Source organism: Trichomycterus rosablanca, chromosome 2 (genome assembly GCF_030014385.1).
Source record: "Trichomycterus rosablanca isolate fTriRos1 chromosome 2, fTriRos1.hap1, whole genome shotgun sequence".
NCBI lineage: Eukaryota > Metazoa > Chordata > Actinopteri > Siluriformes > Trichomycteridae > Trichomycterus > Trichomycterus rosablanca.
The window spans coordinates 52589524-52610009 of NC_085989.1; the positions used below are offsets into that span (position 1 = coordinate 52589524).

The following is a 20486-nucleotide window of genomic DNA, read 5'->3' on the forward strand; positions in this document are numbered from 1 at the left end:
GTATATGTGTATGTATATGTATATGTATGTGTATATGTATGTATATGTGTATGTATGTGTATGTATATATATGTATATACATATATATATATATAAATTGGGGATTGGGAAAGCCCGGTAGCTAACGTAAAACTGCTCGAGTGGAAATAATCGATTTCATATCAGTTCACAAAGCTCATAAATAGACAAACACAAAAACGAAGGCTATTCTAGCTATAATTTTTGTACGTTTTAGTTAGTTTTGTAAACGCAAAATACAGTTTCAGTTAGTTATCGTTTTTTCTTTTAATTACCTTTTTTATTTATTTCAGTTAACGAAAATGTTTTTTCAATTTCAGTTTTCGTTATTTCGTTCATTTTCGTTAACGATAATAACCCTGTTAGTTACTTTATTAACGGGGGGGGGGGTCTCTTCTGTGTAATGCAAACAGGACAAGTGGATATAAATCTCACAATAGTTGTTTTTAATTTAAATATAATAGAAGAAACATGTTGATACAACATTTAAAACATTTAGGGGTGTGTAATGTGTCATTTTAGTCCCATAAAACTTTTTTAAACTGTATAACCACTAGTGATGTGTCGTAGAATTATTTGAATCTATTGAACGGCCCTTTAACCTGAAATAAAGGAATCGATTCGCGCTTCTGGGAGTCGTTATGTATATATACGGCTCTTTAAAAGGAACCGAGACAAAAGATCCGACAGCCGCGATTTCTTTAGAGTTTATTATTTTACTCAGTAACGGATCTTATTTAAAATGTAGCGACATTACAATTCTTAATACAAAACATACTTAAGTAAAAGTAAAATTACAGGCTGTAAAATCTACTTTAAAATGTACAAGTGCACAGTAAGCTGCTCGGTTACAGTAACGTGAGTAAATGTAATTCATTACTTTCCACCTCTGGTCTTAACGCACATACATCTTTAATCCACAACATGGACTGATTATTATTTGTATGTAAACATTTTCGAACAGAAGTGCTCAACCAGGATAAAGAATATAAAGCTGTTGAACTCATTTAGCCGCTGATATCCACCGTGTTGTAGCGTGGTGTAATCAGAGCGGTAACGCTGAGCACTGGCTTCGTGCCTGTGGCGTACGTCATCACGCACTGACGTATGCATATCGATCGAATTTGTTTAAAAATCATATCACCTTTATTGAAACATTTTCTATCGTGATATATATCGATATCGAAGTATTGTCCAGCACTAGTACACACAGTAGTGTTATATTTATTTTGGAAACTATGGTAAAAATGCTGTTTTACATGTTGCAATGTGGGTAGAGAAGAGTGGGTTTTAAGAACAACGGTGGTTTTAGTAAAAGACAACTAAAAGAGTTAAAAGTAAGTTAGAATAGAAAGCATGTGCAAGTAGGGAAGAGAAAAGATGGTATAAAGAGAAGTGAAAGTGAGAGGAAGGGAAAAGGTGATGGTAATAGTCAAATCAGAGATGACATGGAGGGACCAATTGGCCATAGAAACAGGTTATGATGACACAAACACCTGGCTGGAATGGGTCAGGTACTCAGTATCTTCAGTGAAGACAAATAACTGCTTTGTTTGCGCAGCAGCCAAACCAAATTTAGCCACTCATCCAGTGCAAGCTAATGACAATCAGAATTGGGCATGCCTAATCAATCTATTCAATGATCCAGAAGGCAATTGTAGTGGAATGTCTAATGCACATCCTGTAACCTTGCAACCCACACCTACTAATATTAGAGTATACAAGAGCAAATACACCTGTTTTTCATCAAACTCTAGTGGTGGCATGGACAGAGGAACCTTTCCTGAGGGTTGGTGTCAGGAAACGTTAACCATAAATGATATTGAATTTAATAAGAATGACTTCACAAACCAATCGTATGCAAGAGCAGACTTATTATGGTTATGTGGAGATATGAAAATTAGGAGAATGCTAAAAGGGGGTTATTGGACAGGACAATGTGCCTTGGTGTATTTGATAATGCCTTTCAGGATCTACAAGCAAAGAGGTGTGAACAATCCTGCTGAAGTAATGGCAAACCATCGTATGACTAGAGAAGTGAAACCTGGCGGTTCTTTTGATAAAACAGTCTGGATTGATGGTATTGGCGTTCCTAGAGGAGTTCCAGACAAGTTTAAGGCCAGGAATCAAATAGCAGCAGGGTTTGAAAGTGTATTCTTTTGGTGGGCAACTATGAATAAGAATGTAGATTGGATAAATTATCTTTACTACAACACACAACGTTTTGTAAACTCTACTGTTCAAGCAGTGGAAGGACTTAGGGATCAATTGGACAAAACCTCATTAATGACTATCCAAAATAGAATGGCATTGGATATGCTACTAGCAGACAAAGGAGGTGTCTGCCACATGATTGGGGCCACCTGTTGTACCTTTATACCTAACAACACTGCACCAGACGGAACTGTTTCCAGAGCCTTGGAGGGGTTGAAGGCCCTATCCAAGGAATGGAAGGAGAACTCTGGAATAGATAACCCATTCACAAAATGGATAGAACAATTCTTTGGGTCCTGGAAGGGTGTAATTACTCAATTGGCCATGGCAGTGTGTGTAGGATTGGCATTACTAATAGTTTGTGGTTGTTGTTGTGTGCCATGTATCAAGGCACTAATGGTAAAATTCATAAATACTGAATTAATTTCCTGGTTAAATAAAAAAAATAAAAAAAAATAAAAAATAAATACTGTGATTCAAAAAGGTGCAGGTGGAGAAGGGAATGCTAAGGAAACCATCCTTCTTGTTCAGTCTGACAAAACTGGACCCAACAGTCCAGATGACAAGAAAAAAGATGAGGAGTACTGGGCTTAAGTGTTGTATATCTGTGTGTTTCTTGTGTGTACTATACTATGTTATGATTGCAGGTGAAAACAAGTAAGAAGGACTGATACCATCTAAAGGGGGACAAGGAACCGCCAAATCCAAGAATAACTGAAAGGATTGAATGTTTTAGCCTAACAACTTGTTGTGTGTTATTTCCATACATTTAGCTTGCATAACAACGATACATATACATATAGGTCCACTTGATAGAATTATGATAAAGTAGAAGTAATTACATACACATAGGCACATGTAGCATAGTTTAGTATGGTTTGGTTTAAGTTACACTGGAATTGTATGTGTTTAACATGAATTCTATATTGTTTCTGCGGCAACAATGTTTCAATTGATGATTACAAGCCAGTAAAAGTTACCATCAACATGATGCAAGGGTATCAGCAAAATCCTTTATCCATCAATTACCAGCTAAAGAGGACTGGTTAGCCAAAGACGGGTAAGATCCTGACTGAATCCAGGACAACCTAAGGCAGGCACAGTCGCATAAGCTGATGAAATAACTTCCAGGTGTTGCATCAATGGGGACCTAAGCCCAGGGTTGGAGAATCCTGGGAAGACGAAACCGGGATGGGCAACCTGAAGAAGAGAATAACTAAACAGAAGGACTGATTATTATAACCCTGCATCAGAAAGGAGGGGAAAAAAAAAAAAAAAAAAAAAAAGGACTGAAACTGGCTTGTTTGTTCACAATGAAGTCACTTTTTATAATTGCTATTAGAAAGATATTACCAACTCCATTCTAATTTAGGGATTTAGGCATTGCACACAATATTATTACATATAGGCATATGATTGTGCCTCGAACCTTGGCCTCAGGTATTGCTTAGTGATTGTATAACATTTTGAGTTCTGGCTCTTCACCTCTAGCAATTGGTGTGGATGCAACAGATTGCATCCAAAGCGGGAATTGTGCTTAATAAAATACACTGTAACAACACTTGATACAGAACAACTCCATATAAAGGGTTGTAAGAGCTTAAAAACTTCTCGGTTGTCGGCACATCCTGCTCTCTGAAACTGATGCACTCAGCTGAACACACACACAACCCAAAAAATTAGGCAAAACGACAGCTCAGCAGACAATTGATTAGATCGGTCACAGACTAGAGGTATGTGTCACTTCACGAGCAAAGGGCATTTTGCCAAAAGTATAAAAACTGATTGAACGCACAATACGGGGTCTGTGCTTCAACTTCCCGCTAGGGGTGAAGACTCAGAACGCTGCAGCCTGAGAGCCTGGGAGAGCCGATTTCTTTGCAACTTTTCAATAAACCTCTTAATTATGAATGAGTGAGTTGACCTGATCAATTATCTAGAAAAGATTCATTAGATACAACACTGTTCTAAATTACCATTTTAATACCTATAAATAACTGAAACAGTGAAGTTACCAGACATTATCTTTACTTTGTAAATCAAGTTATTTAGTGATATAAAAAAGTTCAATTGTGTTAATAAATACAGTCCATGTAAACGCTTAGTCCATATAAACATCAGATACAAATGTGTTTTTAAAAAACTACAAACATCACAAATATAAATCATGTTTACAACCATGTGATTGAATAATCTGAATAAACTGTAGAGATGAAACGTCACACAGTAAACAAGTTTCACTTTTTTCTCAAACAGAACTGGAGGGGAAGGAGGAGGAGATATGTGGTTTTGATGGACAGGTCTAGCAGCCAATGGAGATACTCGTTACAGAGATTGCGTGATTTTATTCATCTTTTAATTGGTTATTTTGATGTTTGCTGCTATACACAGACCGAGGTTAATACCCACAATCAACACATATAAAAAAGTGAAAACTGCTAAAGTGTTTTAATCAGACAGCGACTATAATTTTTTTTTCTGTTTGACTGTGCTGGCGGGCCACAAGTAATGCAAAGGGCAGTGATAGCTCAGTGATTAAGGTACTGGACTAGTAATCAAAAGGTTGCCGGTTCAAGCCCTACCATTGCTGAGTTGCCACTGTTGGACCCCTGAGCAAGACCCTTAACCCTAAATGCTGAAAATGTAAATTTAAGACAGAAGACGTGGGCCGTATTAAATCCTATCCGGGCCGGACTTTGGACATGTCTGCTTCAAGGTATCCTACAGAAAGGGTGGTGAGATCTCTCCATTGTCACTGATTTCCAAATATTCCTGGATCTCTCTTTTAATTTGTGATTTGAAACAAGGGTCATTGAGTAGGCTTGTATTTAGTTTCCAAGTATTATTTCTTGGTTGCAACTCAAAATGAACATATAAATATATTGGTGGTCACATCTATTGTTCCTATTCCACAAGAATCTATATTGTCTTTATCTTTTCCAAATGTTATAAAATAGTCTATCCTTGTGTAAAGAGAATGTGGAGCAGAATAATGAGTATAATCTCTTCTGGTAGGAAATAGATTTCTCCATATGTCAATCAATCCAGCGACTTCAAACAGTGTTTGTTTTCTTATGTAGTGATTTTATTTACCTTTTTTTCCACCCAGAAGAGTCCAACCCTGGTTGCAGTCGTACATTTAGGTCTCCCCAACATATTAAGAACCCTGTTAGATTACAGAAACAGACAGAGGAGTGTATTCAGTGATAGACTGCTGTCTCTGTCCTGCTCTACAGACAGGCTGAGAAAGTCTTTTGTTCCAACAGCAGTCAGACTGTTTAACACCACACAACGACGGGGTCGTTAAACCGAATCAACTCAAACATACATTTGTATTGCCAGTTTACATATTTTGTACTAACATTCTTTTTTTCATACCTGTATGTATATATCAATTATAATTTTTACATTGCTGCTATTATTATCTGTATGTTACCACCACTATTCTCATCCATACCTATGTCTGACATATTTTATGTCCTATGAAATGTGTCCTATGATGTCCTATGAAAGCCTTCATGACCTTGTTACCTACTTGCTCTCCCTTTTAGTTATGCTGTAATATTTAGGGCTGTCGGAGTCTAAAACTCTCTGTAAAACTGTTTTACTCAACTAGCATTGTACATTATTAACTACATTCTTTGTTGTTTTAGTCCAAAGGCATTCTGATGGAAACCTGTTTACCCACCGAGGTTAAGGATTGAAGTCGAGACTGCCGTGACGACGACGCTGCTCCTGCCAGATCTGGAGTAATTGCACCAAAAATGACAAGAACTCACTACAGACTTTATTGAAGACTAGACCGAATAATAACTCTATTATTATTATTTTTTTATTTATCTATTTATTGCCAGTTATAACTTTAAGATAATTTAATTCTGTGTTTATATGCTTTGTGTACAGTGTATCACAAAAGTAAGTACACCCCTCACAGTTCTGCAAATATTTCATTATATCTTTTCATGGGACAACACTATAGACATGAAACTTGGATATAACTTAGAGTAGTCAGTGTACAGCTTGTATAGCAGTGTAGATTTACTGTCTTCTGAAAATAACTCAACACACAGCCATTAATGTCTAAATAGCTGGCAACATAAGTGAGTACACCCCACAGTGAACATGTTCAAATTGTGCCCAAATGTGTTCCTCCCTGGTGTCATGTGTCAAGGTCCCAGGTGTAAATGGGGAGCAGGGCTGTTAAATTTGGTGTTTTGGGTACAATTCTCTCATACTGGCCACTGGATATTCAACATGGCACCTCATGGCAAAGAACTCTCTGAGGATGTGAGAAATAGAATTGTTGCTCTCCACAAAGATGGCCTGGGCTATAAGAAGATTGCTAACACCCTGAAACTGAGCTACAGCATGGTGGCCAAGGTCATACAGCGGTTTTCCAGGACAGGTTCCACTCGGAACAGGCTTCGCCAGGGTCGACCAAAGAAGTTGAGTCCACGTGTTCGGCGTCATATCCAGAGGTTGGCTTTAAAAAATAGACACATGAGTGATGCCAGCATTGCTGCAGAGGTTGAAGACGTAGGAGGTCAGCCTGTCAGTGCTCAGACCATACGCCGCACACTGCATCAACTCGGTCTGCATGGTCGTCTTTCCAGAAGGAAGCTGACGCACAAGAAAGCCCGCAAACAGTTTGCTGAAGACAAGCAGTCCAAGAACATGGATTACTGGAATGCCCTGTGGTCTGACGAGACCAAGATAAACTTGTTTGGCTCAGATGGTGTCCAGCATGTGTGGCGGCGCCCTGGTGAGAAGTACCAAGACAACTGTATCTTGCCTACAGTCAAGCATGGTGGTGGTAGCATCATGGTCTTGGGCTGCATGAGTGTTGCTGGCACTGGGGAGCTGCAGTTCATTGAGGGAAACATGAATTCCAACATGTACTGTGACATTCTGAAACAGAGCATGATCCCCTCCCTTCGAAAACTCATGGCAGTTTTCCAACAGGATAACGACCCCAAACACAACCTCCAAGATGACAACTGCCTTGCTGAGGAAGCTGAAGGTAAAGGTGATGGACTAAACCCAATTGAGCACCTGTGGCGCATCCTCAAGTGGAAGGTGGAGGAGTTCAAGGTGTCTAACATCCACCAGCTCCGTGATGTCATCATGGAGGAGTGGAAGAGGATTCCAGTAGCAACCTGTGCAGCTCTGGTGAATTCCATGCCCAGGAGGGTTAAGGCAGTGCTGGATAATAATGGTGGTCACACAAAATATTGACACTTTGGGCACAATTTGGACATGTTCACTGTGGGGTGTACTCACTTATGTTGCCAGCCGTTTAGACATTAATGGCTGTGTGTTGAGTTATTTTCAGAAGACAGTAAATCTACACTGCTATACAAGTTGTACACTGACTACTCTAAGTTATATCCAAGTTTTATTTCTATAGTGTTGTCCCATGAAAAGATATAATAAAATATTTGCAGAAATGTGAGGGGTGTACTCACTTTTGTGATACACTGTAAATCGTGTATTTATTTAAATTATCCTCCAGGCCACCCAAGAAGGATGGGCCCTGCTGAGTCTGGTTCCTCTCAAGGTTTCTTCCTGTAATTTTCAGGGAGTTTTTCCTTGCCACAGTTGCCCTCGGCTTGCTCAACAGGGGTTTTTGTATCTGTTGGTCCTGGATTTTGTAAAGTTGCTTTGAGACAATGTCTATTGTAAAAAGCGCTATATAAATAAAGTTGACTTGACAAGCCTCAGAAATTTTTATGGACTGATGAGACAAAGATGAACCTTTACCAATGTGATGGAAAGGCTAAAGTTTGGAGAAAGAAAGGATCTGCTCATGATCCCAAACATACAAGCTCATCTGTAACACACAGTGGAGGTAATGTCATGGCTTGGGCTTGCATGGCTTCTTCTGGGACGGGCTCATTAATCTTCATTGATGATGTCACGCATGATGGCAGCAGTACAATGAACTCAGAAGTCTACAGAAACATTTTGTCTGTTAATTTAAAGAAAGATGCAACCAAACTGATTGGGAGATCCTTCATCATGGAGCAAGATAATGACCCAAAACACACTGCCAAAACTACAAAGGAGTTCATCAGGGGCAAGAAGTGGAAGGTTTTGGACTGGCCTAGTCAATCTCCAGACTTAAACCCTATAGAGCTGCATTTTACCTGCTAAAGAGGAGGGAGTAACCCCCCAAAACAAACACCAACTGAAAGAGGCTGCAGTAAAAGCCTGGAGAAACATCACAAAAGAAGAATGCAAAAGTTTAGTGATGTCAGTGGGTCACATGCTTGATGCAGTTATTGCAAGCAAAGGATTTGCAACTAAATATTAAGTCTTATTCACTTTAATCTGTTTTAAGTTGATCTGTTCCAATACTGCTGTTTACTGAACTGTGTATCAGATCAAGATGTAAATACCTGGAAATAAAAGCTGTTAATCCAACCTTATTATTCGCCTGAAGGGGGCAGGGGCTGTCTTCTAAACGCACGTAGTCTCTCTCAGATATTTTGTCCTCGCTCTTCGCATGCTCGCGCGATGCTGTTTCCTCCCTCCCAATGTCTCCCACATTGAGCGAGATAACTGTTCAGCCAGGGACATATTGGCCTCCCGTTCAAATTCACCCTTTTCTGTCCCCATGCCTTGTGAAGAAGCTCTTCTTTAGTTTTGTATCTGAGAAATTGAATTATTATCGACCGTGGCTTGTCCTCGTTACTCTCGGGGGGTCTCGGAGCGAATGCGTGGTGTGCTCTCTCAATATCCAGCTGAGTAGTCAGGGGGAGCTCGAACGTTTCCCGAATAAATTTCTCTACAAATTCCACCGTAATCGACACTTCCGCTCCCTCTGGGACATTATATACCCGTAAGTTCTCTCTCCGGGATCTCCCTTCCTGATCGATTAGTTTGTTCTCTTGTTGAGTCACTATTTTAATCAGCTTGCCTACTAGCTGCTCCATATTTACGTCTTCTCAATTCGTGTCTCTGCTTCTGCTATTTTATGACTGATGAGAGCAAGCTCAGATTTAATATCCCATAACTGCTGTTTTGCGTCTTTGCGAAAGTCTCGTATTTTTTCTAGCACTCTTGCTAAACTTGCTGCTTCATGTGATCGAGCCTTAGCATTAGCTTCTTCATCATGTGCATGGGTAGATGAGCTGTTTTCTGCATTGTCATTGCTTGGGGATTTTTCAGCGGTGCTTTTTTTGTTCATGTCCTTTTTTTCCATTCCTGCCCCGCTCTGTGTTATCGAGTATAGGTTAATTTAGATGGTTTGATGGGGCGAGTTCTTTGGTTTTTGGGGGAGCAAGTATTCTAGGCTGCCATTCGGGTAGACGACGTTACCGGACGTGCCGTATCTTAAGCTCAGATTTTATATCCCATAACTGCTGTTTTGCGTCTTTGTGAAAGTCTCGAATTTTTTCTAAACTTGCTGCTTCATTGTGCCTTAGCTTTTTCATCATGTGCATGGGTAAATTGCAGATTTTTCAGTGGTGCCTTTTTTGTTCATGTCCTTTTACCCATTTCTCTGTGTTATCGAGTATAGGTTAATTTAGATGGTTTAATGGGGCGAGTTCTTTGGTTTTCGCAGGAGCTAGTATTCTAGGCTGCCATTCGGGTAGACGACGTTAACGGACGCGCCGTATCTTGAAATTTTAATGTTATTTTGACTCAGGAATGAGTGAGCATCAGAAGCGCGATGCAGGCAATCCCAGAATTCATTGCACAATCTCGTATCTCACAGAAAAATAAGCAGTGGTGTATAAAGTATCTGAAGTCCATACTTGAGTAAAAGTACAAGCATCTTACCAGAAATTTAGTTTGATAGAAGTAAAAGTCACCGTTTAGAATATTACTTGAGTAAAAGTCTAAAAGTATCTGATGTTTAATGTACTTAAGTATCAAAAGTAATTTAATATAAAATGTACTTAAGTATTAAAAGTAGAAGTAAAAGTTAATGCTGTAATGCTGTTTTGAAAAATATGAAGATTGTTCTTTTAAGCCTGTAAAGCACATTAACAAGGAATATTTTTTCTTCCTTCCATCTGAACATGATTTGTGCCAATTCATGATTCTAATCAGCTGTTCAAATCACCTATTTGAAATCACGTCATTATTATTATTTTTTTTTTTTACCTTATTACTAGCCCTAAATTGCCCTGTTCCAACCTTTATTTAGAATGTGTTGTAGGTTTAAAATGCATTTACGTGTATGTAAGAATTGTTATAAAGTAGACCAGACAAAACGTGAAATATTTTGGGTCCATGTAAGATGAAATGAGAGTCGATGTAAATGTAAAAAAACCACCCATTAAAAAAAGTCCCATTTTTTTTTATTTGGATTGTACATTCAAGTCATAGATACAGTATATACCCCAATAACCTAAAACCACAGAATTTTGGCAGAATTAATTTGAAGCAAAACTCGAAAATAGAATATACAAAATATCGAGAAGAAATTTATCGAGGGGAGATGATCTATTGACATGTTAGCACGCTGTGCTACCTCAATTCATTGGTTTTAATGGCAAGATGCTAAATGCTAAACGTGAAACCCGATGGAATCTCTTTCTAAGTATTTTGTTCGTATAACCTGACTTATTAGTCATCAACTTATTAGAATCCTCTCTACTGAGGAAGCTGCCTGTGTAGGCAGTAAGACAGCAAGGCAGCTCACTATAGGTTTTTGAACACACCCACAGTGTTACAAGCACAATAACACCTCAAACACTTTATAACTTTGTATCCTCTGTGGTTTTTCTCTTCAGTGTGAACACGCTGGTGATTTTCTGTGTCAGTCTTCTTATTTTTTGAGCCAAAACATGTAAAACACGTGTGTTCCCTTCACAAGTCAGTGTGCTGGTGTTAACTAAAACTCTTTCCACACAATTAGCACTGATGCAGTTTCTCTACACTGTGAATGTGCTGGTGTTTTTTGTAGATTACTTTGTTGATTAAATCTCCTCCCACACTGTGAGCACTGATACGTTTTTTTTTTACCTTATTACTAGCCCTAAATTGCCCTGTTTAAAATGCATTTACGTGTATGTAAGAATTGTAATAAAGTAGACCAGAGAAAACGTGAAATATTTTGGGTCCATATAAGATGAAATAAGAGTCGATGTAAATGTAAAAAAAAAAAAACACCCGTTAAAAAAAGTCCCATTTTTTTTATGTGGATTGTACATTTAAGTCATAGATACAGCATATACCCCAATAACCTAAAACCACTGAATTTTGGCAGAATTAATTTGAAGCAAAACTCGAAAATAGAATATACAAAATATCTGCGTAAAATAAGCTGTATTTAAATAATCTTTTTTTGGGCCGTATCTACTCCCTGATTTGTCACATGGTAAACTAAAAAAATATTGGTATTCTTACTTTAATAAAACACCATTTCTAACTTATGTCAACTTAAAGAAGCAGCTGAAAAGTCATCCATAATAATAAGTTAAAAAAGTTGAGTTCTTGTTGAGACCATTAAAAGGTTAAAGACGTGCATGCATGTTCCTCAGCACCATGAATCTTTCCTGGTGTGATAAAGGAGTTATCTGAAGAAATATTTGTCAGTCGGTGAGTTTTTAAATATTATGGACACTGAATTAATTACAAACAAATTTAGTGAAACGTTTTATTTGTGGTTCGAATGTAATTGGTAGCTAGATATGTGAACAATGTTAATGCTAATAATAAAAAAACAATGATGCTGATCTTTACTTTGTTAATCATTATTAACGTACATCAGTGTGTTTAGTGAGGCAGGACGGGGAGATTCTGAAATGCTGATATATTTTTGTATCTTTGAACGAACGACGCGCTTCTATCTGAACGTTTGTTTACACCAGCGCATTCATGTGTTAACCACCACTCTACTTTACAAGCGTAGATTCGCCAAATCTGCATGCAGTCTGTCACACATCTCACATTTATCTAAAAACACCTTGTCGTTTTATTTTATAGTAACGAATTTACATATGGTAAATGTATCGGAGTAAAAGTACACAATTTCTTTAGGAAATGTAGTAAAGTGAAAGAGAACAATATTTTTTTATACTCCAGTAAAGTACAGATACTCCAAAAAACTACTTAAGTACTGTAACGAAGTATTATTACTTCGTCACTATACACCACAGAAAAGTAAGCATGTCTGACGGTGTGGCCAAACGAATGGAGTTATTTTCAAACGGAAATAATTTATTATTGATTTTTAACTTGTATAAACTTGTATCAAGGGGAGATGATCTATTGACATGTTAGCACGCTGTGCTACCTCAATCCATTGGTTTTAATGGCAAGATGCTAAATGCTAAATGTGAAACCCGATGGAAGTGCTGTCTAAGTATAGTGTTCGAATAACCGGACTTATTAGTCATCGACTTATTAGAATCCTCTCTACTGAGGAAGCTGCCTGTGTAGGCAGTAAGACAGCAAGGCAGCTCACTATAGGTTTTTGAACACACCCACAGTGTTACAAGCACAATAGCACCTCAAACACTTTAACTTTGTATCCTCTGTGGTTTTTCTCTTCAGTGTGAACACGCTGGTGATTTTCTGTGTCAGTCATCTTATTTTTTGAGCCAAAACATGTAAAACATGTGTGTTCCCTTCATGAGTCAGTGTGCTGGTGTTAATTAAAACTCTTTCCACACAATTAGCACTGATGCAGTTTCTCTACACTGTGAATGTGCTGGTGTTTTTTGTAGATTACTTTGTTGATTAAATCTCCTCCCACACTGTGAGCACTGATACGGTTTCTCTCCGATGTGAATGCGCTGGTGTCTTTTAAAAGCATTTGGAGAACTAAAGCTCTCCCCACACTGTAAGCACTGACAAGGTTTCTCTCCGGTGTGAATGCGCTGGTGTTTGTTGAGATCACTCAGAGAACTAAAGCTCTTCCCACACTGTGAGCACTGATAGGCTCTCACTCCAGTGTGAATGCGCTGGTGTATTTTGAAAACACTCTGACGATTAAAACTTTTCCCACACTGTGAGCACTGATACGGTTTCTCTCAAGTGTGAATGCGATAGTGTATTTTAAGAGCACTAAGAAAACTAAAGCTCCTCCCACTCCGAGAGGACTCATATGGTTTCTCTTCAATGTGAATGCGCTGGTGTAATTTTAGATGACTGTGTATTAAAACTCTTCCCACAATGTAAGCACTGATAAGGTTTCACTCCAGTGTGAATGCGCTGGTGTACTTTAAGAGCACTCAGAGAACTAAAGCTCCTCCCACACTGTGATCAATGATATGGTTTCTTTCCAGTGTGAATGCGCTGGTGTACTTTGAGATTACTTTGTTGATTAAATCTCCTCTCACATTGTGAGCACTGATAAGGTTTCACTCCAGTGTGAATGCGCTGGTGAATTTTAAGATCACCGGGAGAACTAAAGCTCTTCCCACACTGTGAGCACTGATACGGTTTCTCTCCAGTGTGAATGCGCTGGTGTATTTTAAGATGACTGTGTTTAATAAAACTCTTCCCACACTGTGAGCATTGATACGGTTTCTCTACAGTGTGAATGCGCTGGTGTATTTTGAGAACACTCGGATGACTAAAGCTCTTCCCACACTGTGAGCACTGATATGGTTTCTCTCCGGTGTGAATGTGCTGGTGTTGTTTTAGATGACTCGGATGATTAAAGCTCTTCCTACACTGTGAGCACTGATACGGTTTCTCTCCAGTGTGAATGCGCTTGTGTTTTTTAAGATCACTGGAAGAACTAAAGCTCTTCCCACACTGTGAGCACTGATACGGGTTCTCTCCAGTGTGAATGCGCTGGTGACTTTGGAGATTACTCTGTTGATTAAAACTCTTCCCACACTGTGAGCACTGATACGGTTTCTCTCCAGTGTGAATGCGCTGGTGTAGTTTAAGAGCACCCGGAGAATTAAAGCTCTTCCCACACTGTGAGCAGTGATGCGGTTTCTCTCCAGTGTGATTGCGCTGGTGCATTTTGAGAGCACTCAGACGATTAAAACTCTTCCCACACTGTGAGCACTGATACGGTTTCTCTCCGGTGTGAATGCGCTGGTGCATTTTAAGAGCACTGGGAGAACTAAAGCTCTTCGCACACTGTGAGCAGTGATACGGTTTCTCTCCAGTGTGAATGCGCTGGTGTTTGTTGAGATCACTCTGAGAACTAAAGCTCTTCCCACACTGTGAGCACTGATACGGTTTCTCTCCAGTGTGAATGCGCTGGTGTTTGTTGAGATCACTCTGAGAACTAAAGCTCTTCCCACACTGTGAGCACTGATATGGTTTCTCTCCAGTGTGAATGTGCTGGTGCATTTTAAGAGCACTGGGAGAACTAAAGCTCTTCCCACACTGTGAGCAGACGTTCCTTCTGTTCTGTTCTCTGGTGAGAGAGGTGTTAATGCTGACAGCACCAGAGGACGTCTGCTGATCACTGGAGCTTCTGGTGGGCGTCAGATCCTCATGTTCAGTCTTAATCTTCACCAGGGTCTCATATTTGACACTGTGGGGGGTCTTGATGTGTTTGTGGAGATGATTTTGGGTTGTACAGGAACGTGGACTCGAGGAGCAGCAGAAATCCTTGTTCAATCCTGAAGAAGAAAAACACAAGCTGCTCTTGTAACACCATCAATTACAAACATCACAATAAACACAGAGCAGATCAAATGATTTTCAAAGCTAAAAGTGAAGAGGAGCAAAGACACGGTACTGAGTGAGTATAGAGTGAGATAAAGAGGAAATAACCTCAGCACTTTTACTTTCAATATAGCAACAGAACATATTCACTCTTTTACACGCCTCAGTTATTTACTGGATTATATTATTAATATTATAAATATCATTATTATTATTATCATTACTGATGATAGAAACATTCTGACAGATGAACCATTAATAAATAAAACAGGTTTCATTGCTCAAGATTTGAAACATTCTTACTGAGATCATCTTCATCTTCAGGTTCCTCCTTCTTCTGAGGCAGGACACCTCCAAGTGATTGGTACACTGAGGAGAGGTGTCTATCAGAGGTGATGAGTTCCAGAGGGATTAATGATACTTCACCTGAAATCACATCAACATGTGAAGAAAGCTCAACAACTGGGACTAGTGTAGGGAGGCGTGTTGTTGTTGTTGTTGTTTTAATGATATAATAAATCTTAGTTCCATTAAAAACTTGAGTCCAGACTGGAGTGAAGCAGCACTTCTCCACAGGACAGAACCATACAGGACAGATTCTGATCCACTATCCACTAATTACTGACCCCAGTACTGACCATCCTGTTCTGTACCACACTGTCTGGTGGAAAAGTGCTAAATTGTTCCATATGTACTTACAGCAGAAATCTTCATCTTCAGATCCTTCATCTTTTATATCCATGTGGGCGATGTGTCCCACTTCTGCTGACTGCATTATTAAAGATCTAACATAAAGACACACACACATGGATGAATGGATGGATAGATGGATGGATAGACAGACAGAGCAGCACATATTTACACATTTCAACAGCTCACAAAGTATTTACACATAATTGCTGTCTGTTTTTATTCATGGATTCGACAATGTGACGATCATAGACACAGAAACTGTACAGACACTGGAACAGTCAGTAGAACGTTCTATAAACTTTACCTGACCTGAATAAATATTTTGTTCAATGTGTAACATTATATGAACGTTCTTTTAACGTTTTTTAAAGGAGTATGTGTGTGATATTCTTTAGACGCATATTAGGAAACATTATATATATATATAGTTAACTGTTTTATGTTGATTTGAAGAGGCCATTAGATGCATTACTGAACTTGCTTCCTACTGAACATTTTTGGTTTATATAATATTTTATTCAATAATATATTTAAGATAAACCTTTATTATTCCAAAATGTCCTCATTGGATTTTATAAAAACTGCATTAAAAACTGCCGTTATCAGAACCCATCCATACAGGACAAATATTACATTACACATCATTCAGTTTAATGACTTTATAACCTTTTATTATGTTTATTCTGCACAAACCTCTCTTCTTTACACAGCACATCAGTCTCTATCTACGGACAGTCGGACACCTCGTTCTGCACATGCGCACATCCACACTGGACCTGAGATCCTTATTGTAACCAACCGTCTCTGTCTCCACACAGAACTTTTTTTTTTCCCTTCTTCACCCCCTTTAGTGCATCCAATTGTTCAATTTGCATCGTGCCTCCTCTCTGTCTATGCCGAACCCTGCCCTGACCGAGGAGATCGAAGCTAACCAACATCCCCTCCGAAACACTGGCAGCAGCCGGATGCATCTTTGCCACCCACACATCGATGAGTTTGGCGCCACCTAGCGTTGCATGCGGAGAGACACACCCTAAGGGCACTCTTCCTCATCACTTGTGTAGGCGCCTCTTAATCAGCCGGCAGAGGTCGTAATCGCATTCTGACAGAGAGAGACCCACCCCCTCCGGTCTCCAATCCCACCCCCCCACCTGAACAACAGGCCAATCGTTGTTCATATAGCCGCCCAGCCTTCGACCGGCTGAGGGCAGAGCTGGATTCTAACCACACAGAACTTTAAGTGAAATACAAATGTCGTGTTTTCAGTTCTTTTATTCTGAAACATGAGTCTAACAAAGTACGTGCTTGTGTACTTATTTGAAAATGAAATTCCTGCCACGTGTGTTATTGAGTCAGAGCTCATTGAAGGTCAAAAGAATCTGACAAGATCTCATCGACGGCTAAACTGTTGTCATCAACTTAAAGTAAGAAATGAAAAAAAGACGTTTGTTAAGCGCTGTTGTACCAAGAGACTGTAAGAAAAGTGCTCTTCCCAAGTGAAAGATTTAATCTGACCCCTCAAACCAGCTGCTGACTCACAATCAGAGCCATAACAGGTACGTTTATATCAGCTCACATTAGAATGATTAAGCAATATGGTACAAGTGAGAGTGGTGATGCATCCTTGATAATATGGGTGAGCAAGAACAACATCTGGTTATCTGGACTAAACTCGGCTTTTTAATGTGACATATATCCTACATTTGTCTGAACAGTTTATAATCCTAAACTAACGTTTATGCACAAAACAAAAATGCTTCACTTCACATGTAGGGTTGCAACTAACGATTATTTCCTAATCAATCTGGTGATTATGTTTTTGATTAATTGATTAGTTGGATTATTTAAAATACAAAAACAGAAACAATATTTACAAAACAAACAATACTTAAATAAAAACATCCACAACACTAGTATGATTTCCCTTCTTAATTTTGTGTAATTAAGCTGGCTGTTTAATTATTTTATGGCATATTAAATACTGCCATTTACCTCATGAAATAATGCTATTTTATAATTTTTACTGTAAAATACTAACACATACGAGTAATTCAACCATAAAAAAGAACCTCAGGCACCTCTTACACATTGAAGAATTATAAATTAAAAACTGCAACAGAACTATAAGGAAGTTTTGTATTTTAGCTGTTCAGAATGACTTGGTTACAGTGTAAAATATTTTACATGTACTGATAAATATGCAGAAATACTTAATAAACCTCTTTGTTTACTTTGCAGGTGGAGAATGCAGAGACGCCCTCAATTACTACCTGACTATTTGTTTATTCCCCATTTTCCATTGATTCATTTAAATTAATTGCTTGACGATAATAATAATAATAACACATAATAAATACAATATATTCTAACTGATTTTACCTCAGTTTATAAGGGATAGAAAAATTGAGGGATTGTTCTTTTTTATTTTTCATTCATTCAATTAAATTTGATTGATGATATAAAACATTTTTAAAATAAATATGTTTGCATTGATTTTGCCTCAGTTTATGTCAGTATTATCACATGAACTGTTTTAATTAAACCATCATAGCAAATGTTATCAGAGTGATTCAGATCTTTTTGTAATTAATGGTAATGTCTGAGGGGGTTGGGGGGGGGGGAGGTTCAAGACAGAGAGATTAACATTGTCTTGGATTAACATTATCTGTAGTTATGTTAAAAGTGTGTTAAAGTAACATTTAATAAATCATTAAAAATGTTTTGGGTACGTTCTTTAACTTGTATTGAATGTCTTCAGAATATTAAGAAAACTGGGACTATAAAGCTGTAAAACATTGAAAGAGAAATTCCAGGTGAGATGTTGTGTAAGAAAGATGTGGAAAAGTTTAAGAACATTTTCTGTATCATAACAGAATTAAAGAACTAAATAAATACAAATAAATTCACACATTCTCATTGTAAGACATTCCTATAATCTTTGTAAATGAGGTTGTGAGGATGTTCAGGGAACGTTTTCATAACTGTACAACAAACATTAAGAAAACTGGACAAAATAACGTTGAAGGAACGTTCTACTAAAACATTCATACAACCAAAATGGAACGTTTAGAGAAGCTTATTTTAAATGTTCTTAGAACATTCCCAGATAAAGTTTCCAGAAAGTTACATCATTGTTGCAAATAGGGTTTAGGTAACGTTTTATAAACGTTTTCATAACTTTAAAAAAACGTTCTGAGAACATGAGGAAAACTGGACAGAATAACGTTGAAGGAACATTCCAATGCAACGTTCCCACAACCAAAATGCAACGTTTGGGGAACGTTCTCAGAACGTAAGTTTGTTAGCTGGGTCAAATCCTCAGTGCTATTTTATTATGAATCTTGGTTTTATTATGAATTAGAATGTAGTTAAAATAAAAATAAAGTGTAATAAATGAATAATAAAAATACTTACAGACTCACTTCAGTACGAGCGCGTTCACTTCTTCTTCTTCTTGTTTGAACTGAGCTGATTGATCTCAGTGTTGCAGCTTCTCAGTAAGGAAAGCAGCTATTGGCTGTCCTAGAAGCAACTAAGTGACGTCACTGCCTAATTTGCATAATAGTTACCACATGTTGATAGATTTATATATTATTATAAACTATAGAGAGTAAATCTCACTAGATCCATTCATCTGTATCTCAGACATTTATCTCACATGTGTTATTAAATGTAGTTTAATATGAGCCAGTACATAAAACATTCAGTAGTAAATAATATACTGACCCTCTATGAGGAAAATCTTCTAAGGTTTTGCCTCTGTGATTTATTAAACCCTGTTGGATAAGATCCCAGTGAGAAATCTATAGATCACACAGATCTTATCTATAGCTACAAAAACATGGAGTAAAGAACAAATAATTAGAACTGAACTGACAAGAGAAAAGAAACAAAATAGTTTTACTAATACAAACAGCTCAGTACAAGATACTGTAATAAATGCTCAACATATTCACTCAGTAATGAACTTTATTAGACACAAACTTTACTGTACCAGCTGAACTGATAAAAAACTGAAAAATAACCAAATACATTTTGTGTTGTCGTAATGTTAAGGTCGCTGATAGTTATTTAAATATGTTTGGCTTTCCTAGATGTATGAAAAACGCTCTATAATCCAGGAAAAAAAAATCCAGGAAATCACATTGTAGGATTTTTAAAGAATTTATTTGTAAATTATGGTGAAAAATAAGTATTTGGTCAATAACAAAAGTTCAGCTCAATACTTTGTAACATAACCTTTGTTGGCAATGACAGAGGCCAAACGTTTCCTGTAAGTCTTCACCAGGTTTGCACACACTGTAGCTGATATTTTGACCCATTCCTCCATGCAGATCTCCTCTAGAGCAGTGATGTTTTGGGGCAACACGGACTTTCAACTCCCTCCACAAATTTTCTATGGGGTTGAGGTCTGGAGACTGGCTAGGCCACTCCAGGACCTGGAAATGCTTTTTACGGAGCCACTCCTTCGTTGCCCGAGCGGTGTGTTTGGGATCATTGTCCTGCTGGAAGACCCAGCCACGTTCCATCTTCAATGCTCTCACTGATGGAAGGAGGTTTTGGCTTAAAATCTCACGATACATGGCCCAGTTCATTCTTCCCTTAACACGGATCAGTTGTCCTGTCTCCTTTGCAGAAAAACAGCCCCAAAGCATGATGTTTCCACCCCCATGCTTCACAGTAGGTATGGTGCAACTTAGCATTCTGCTTCCTCCAAACATGACGAGTTGAGTTTTTACCAAAAAGTTCCATTTTGGTTTCATCTGACCACATGATATTCTCCCAATCCTCTTCTGGATCATCCATATGCTCTCTGGCAAACTTCAGACGGTCCTGGACATGTACTGGCTTAAGCAGGGGGACACGCCTGGCACTGCAGGATTTGAGTCCCTCTCGGCGTAGTGTTACTGATGGTAACCTTTTTACCTTGGTCCCAGCTCTCTGCAGGTCATTCATCAGGTCCCTCCGTG

The 20486-nt window shown here is 38.3% G+C and overlaps 1 pseudogene; it reads right to left on the reverse strand.

Moving 5' to 3' along the window:
- Positions 1 to 12932: 12932 nt before the first annotated feature.
- The window catches only part of LOC134302113 (zinc finger protein 271-like), a 34471-nt pseudogene continuing 26917 nt past the window's right edge, over positions 12933 to 20486 (reverse strand).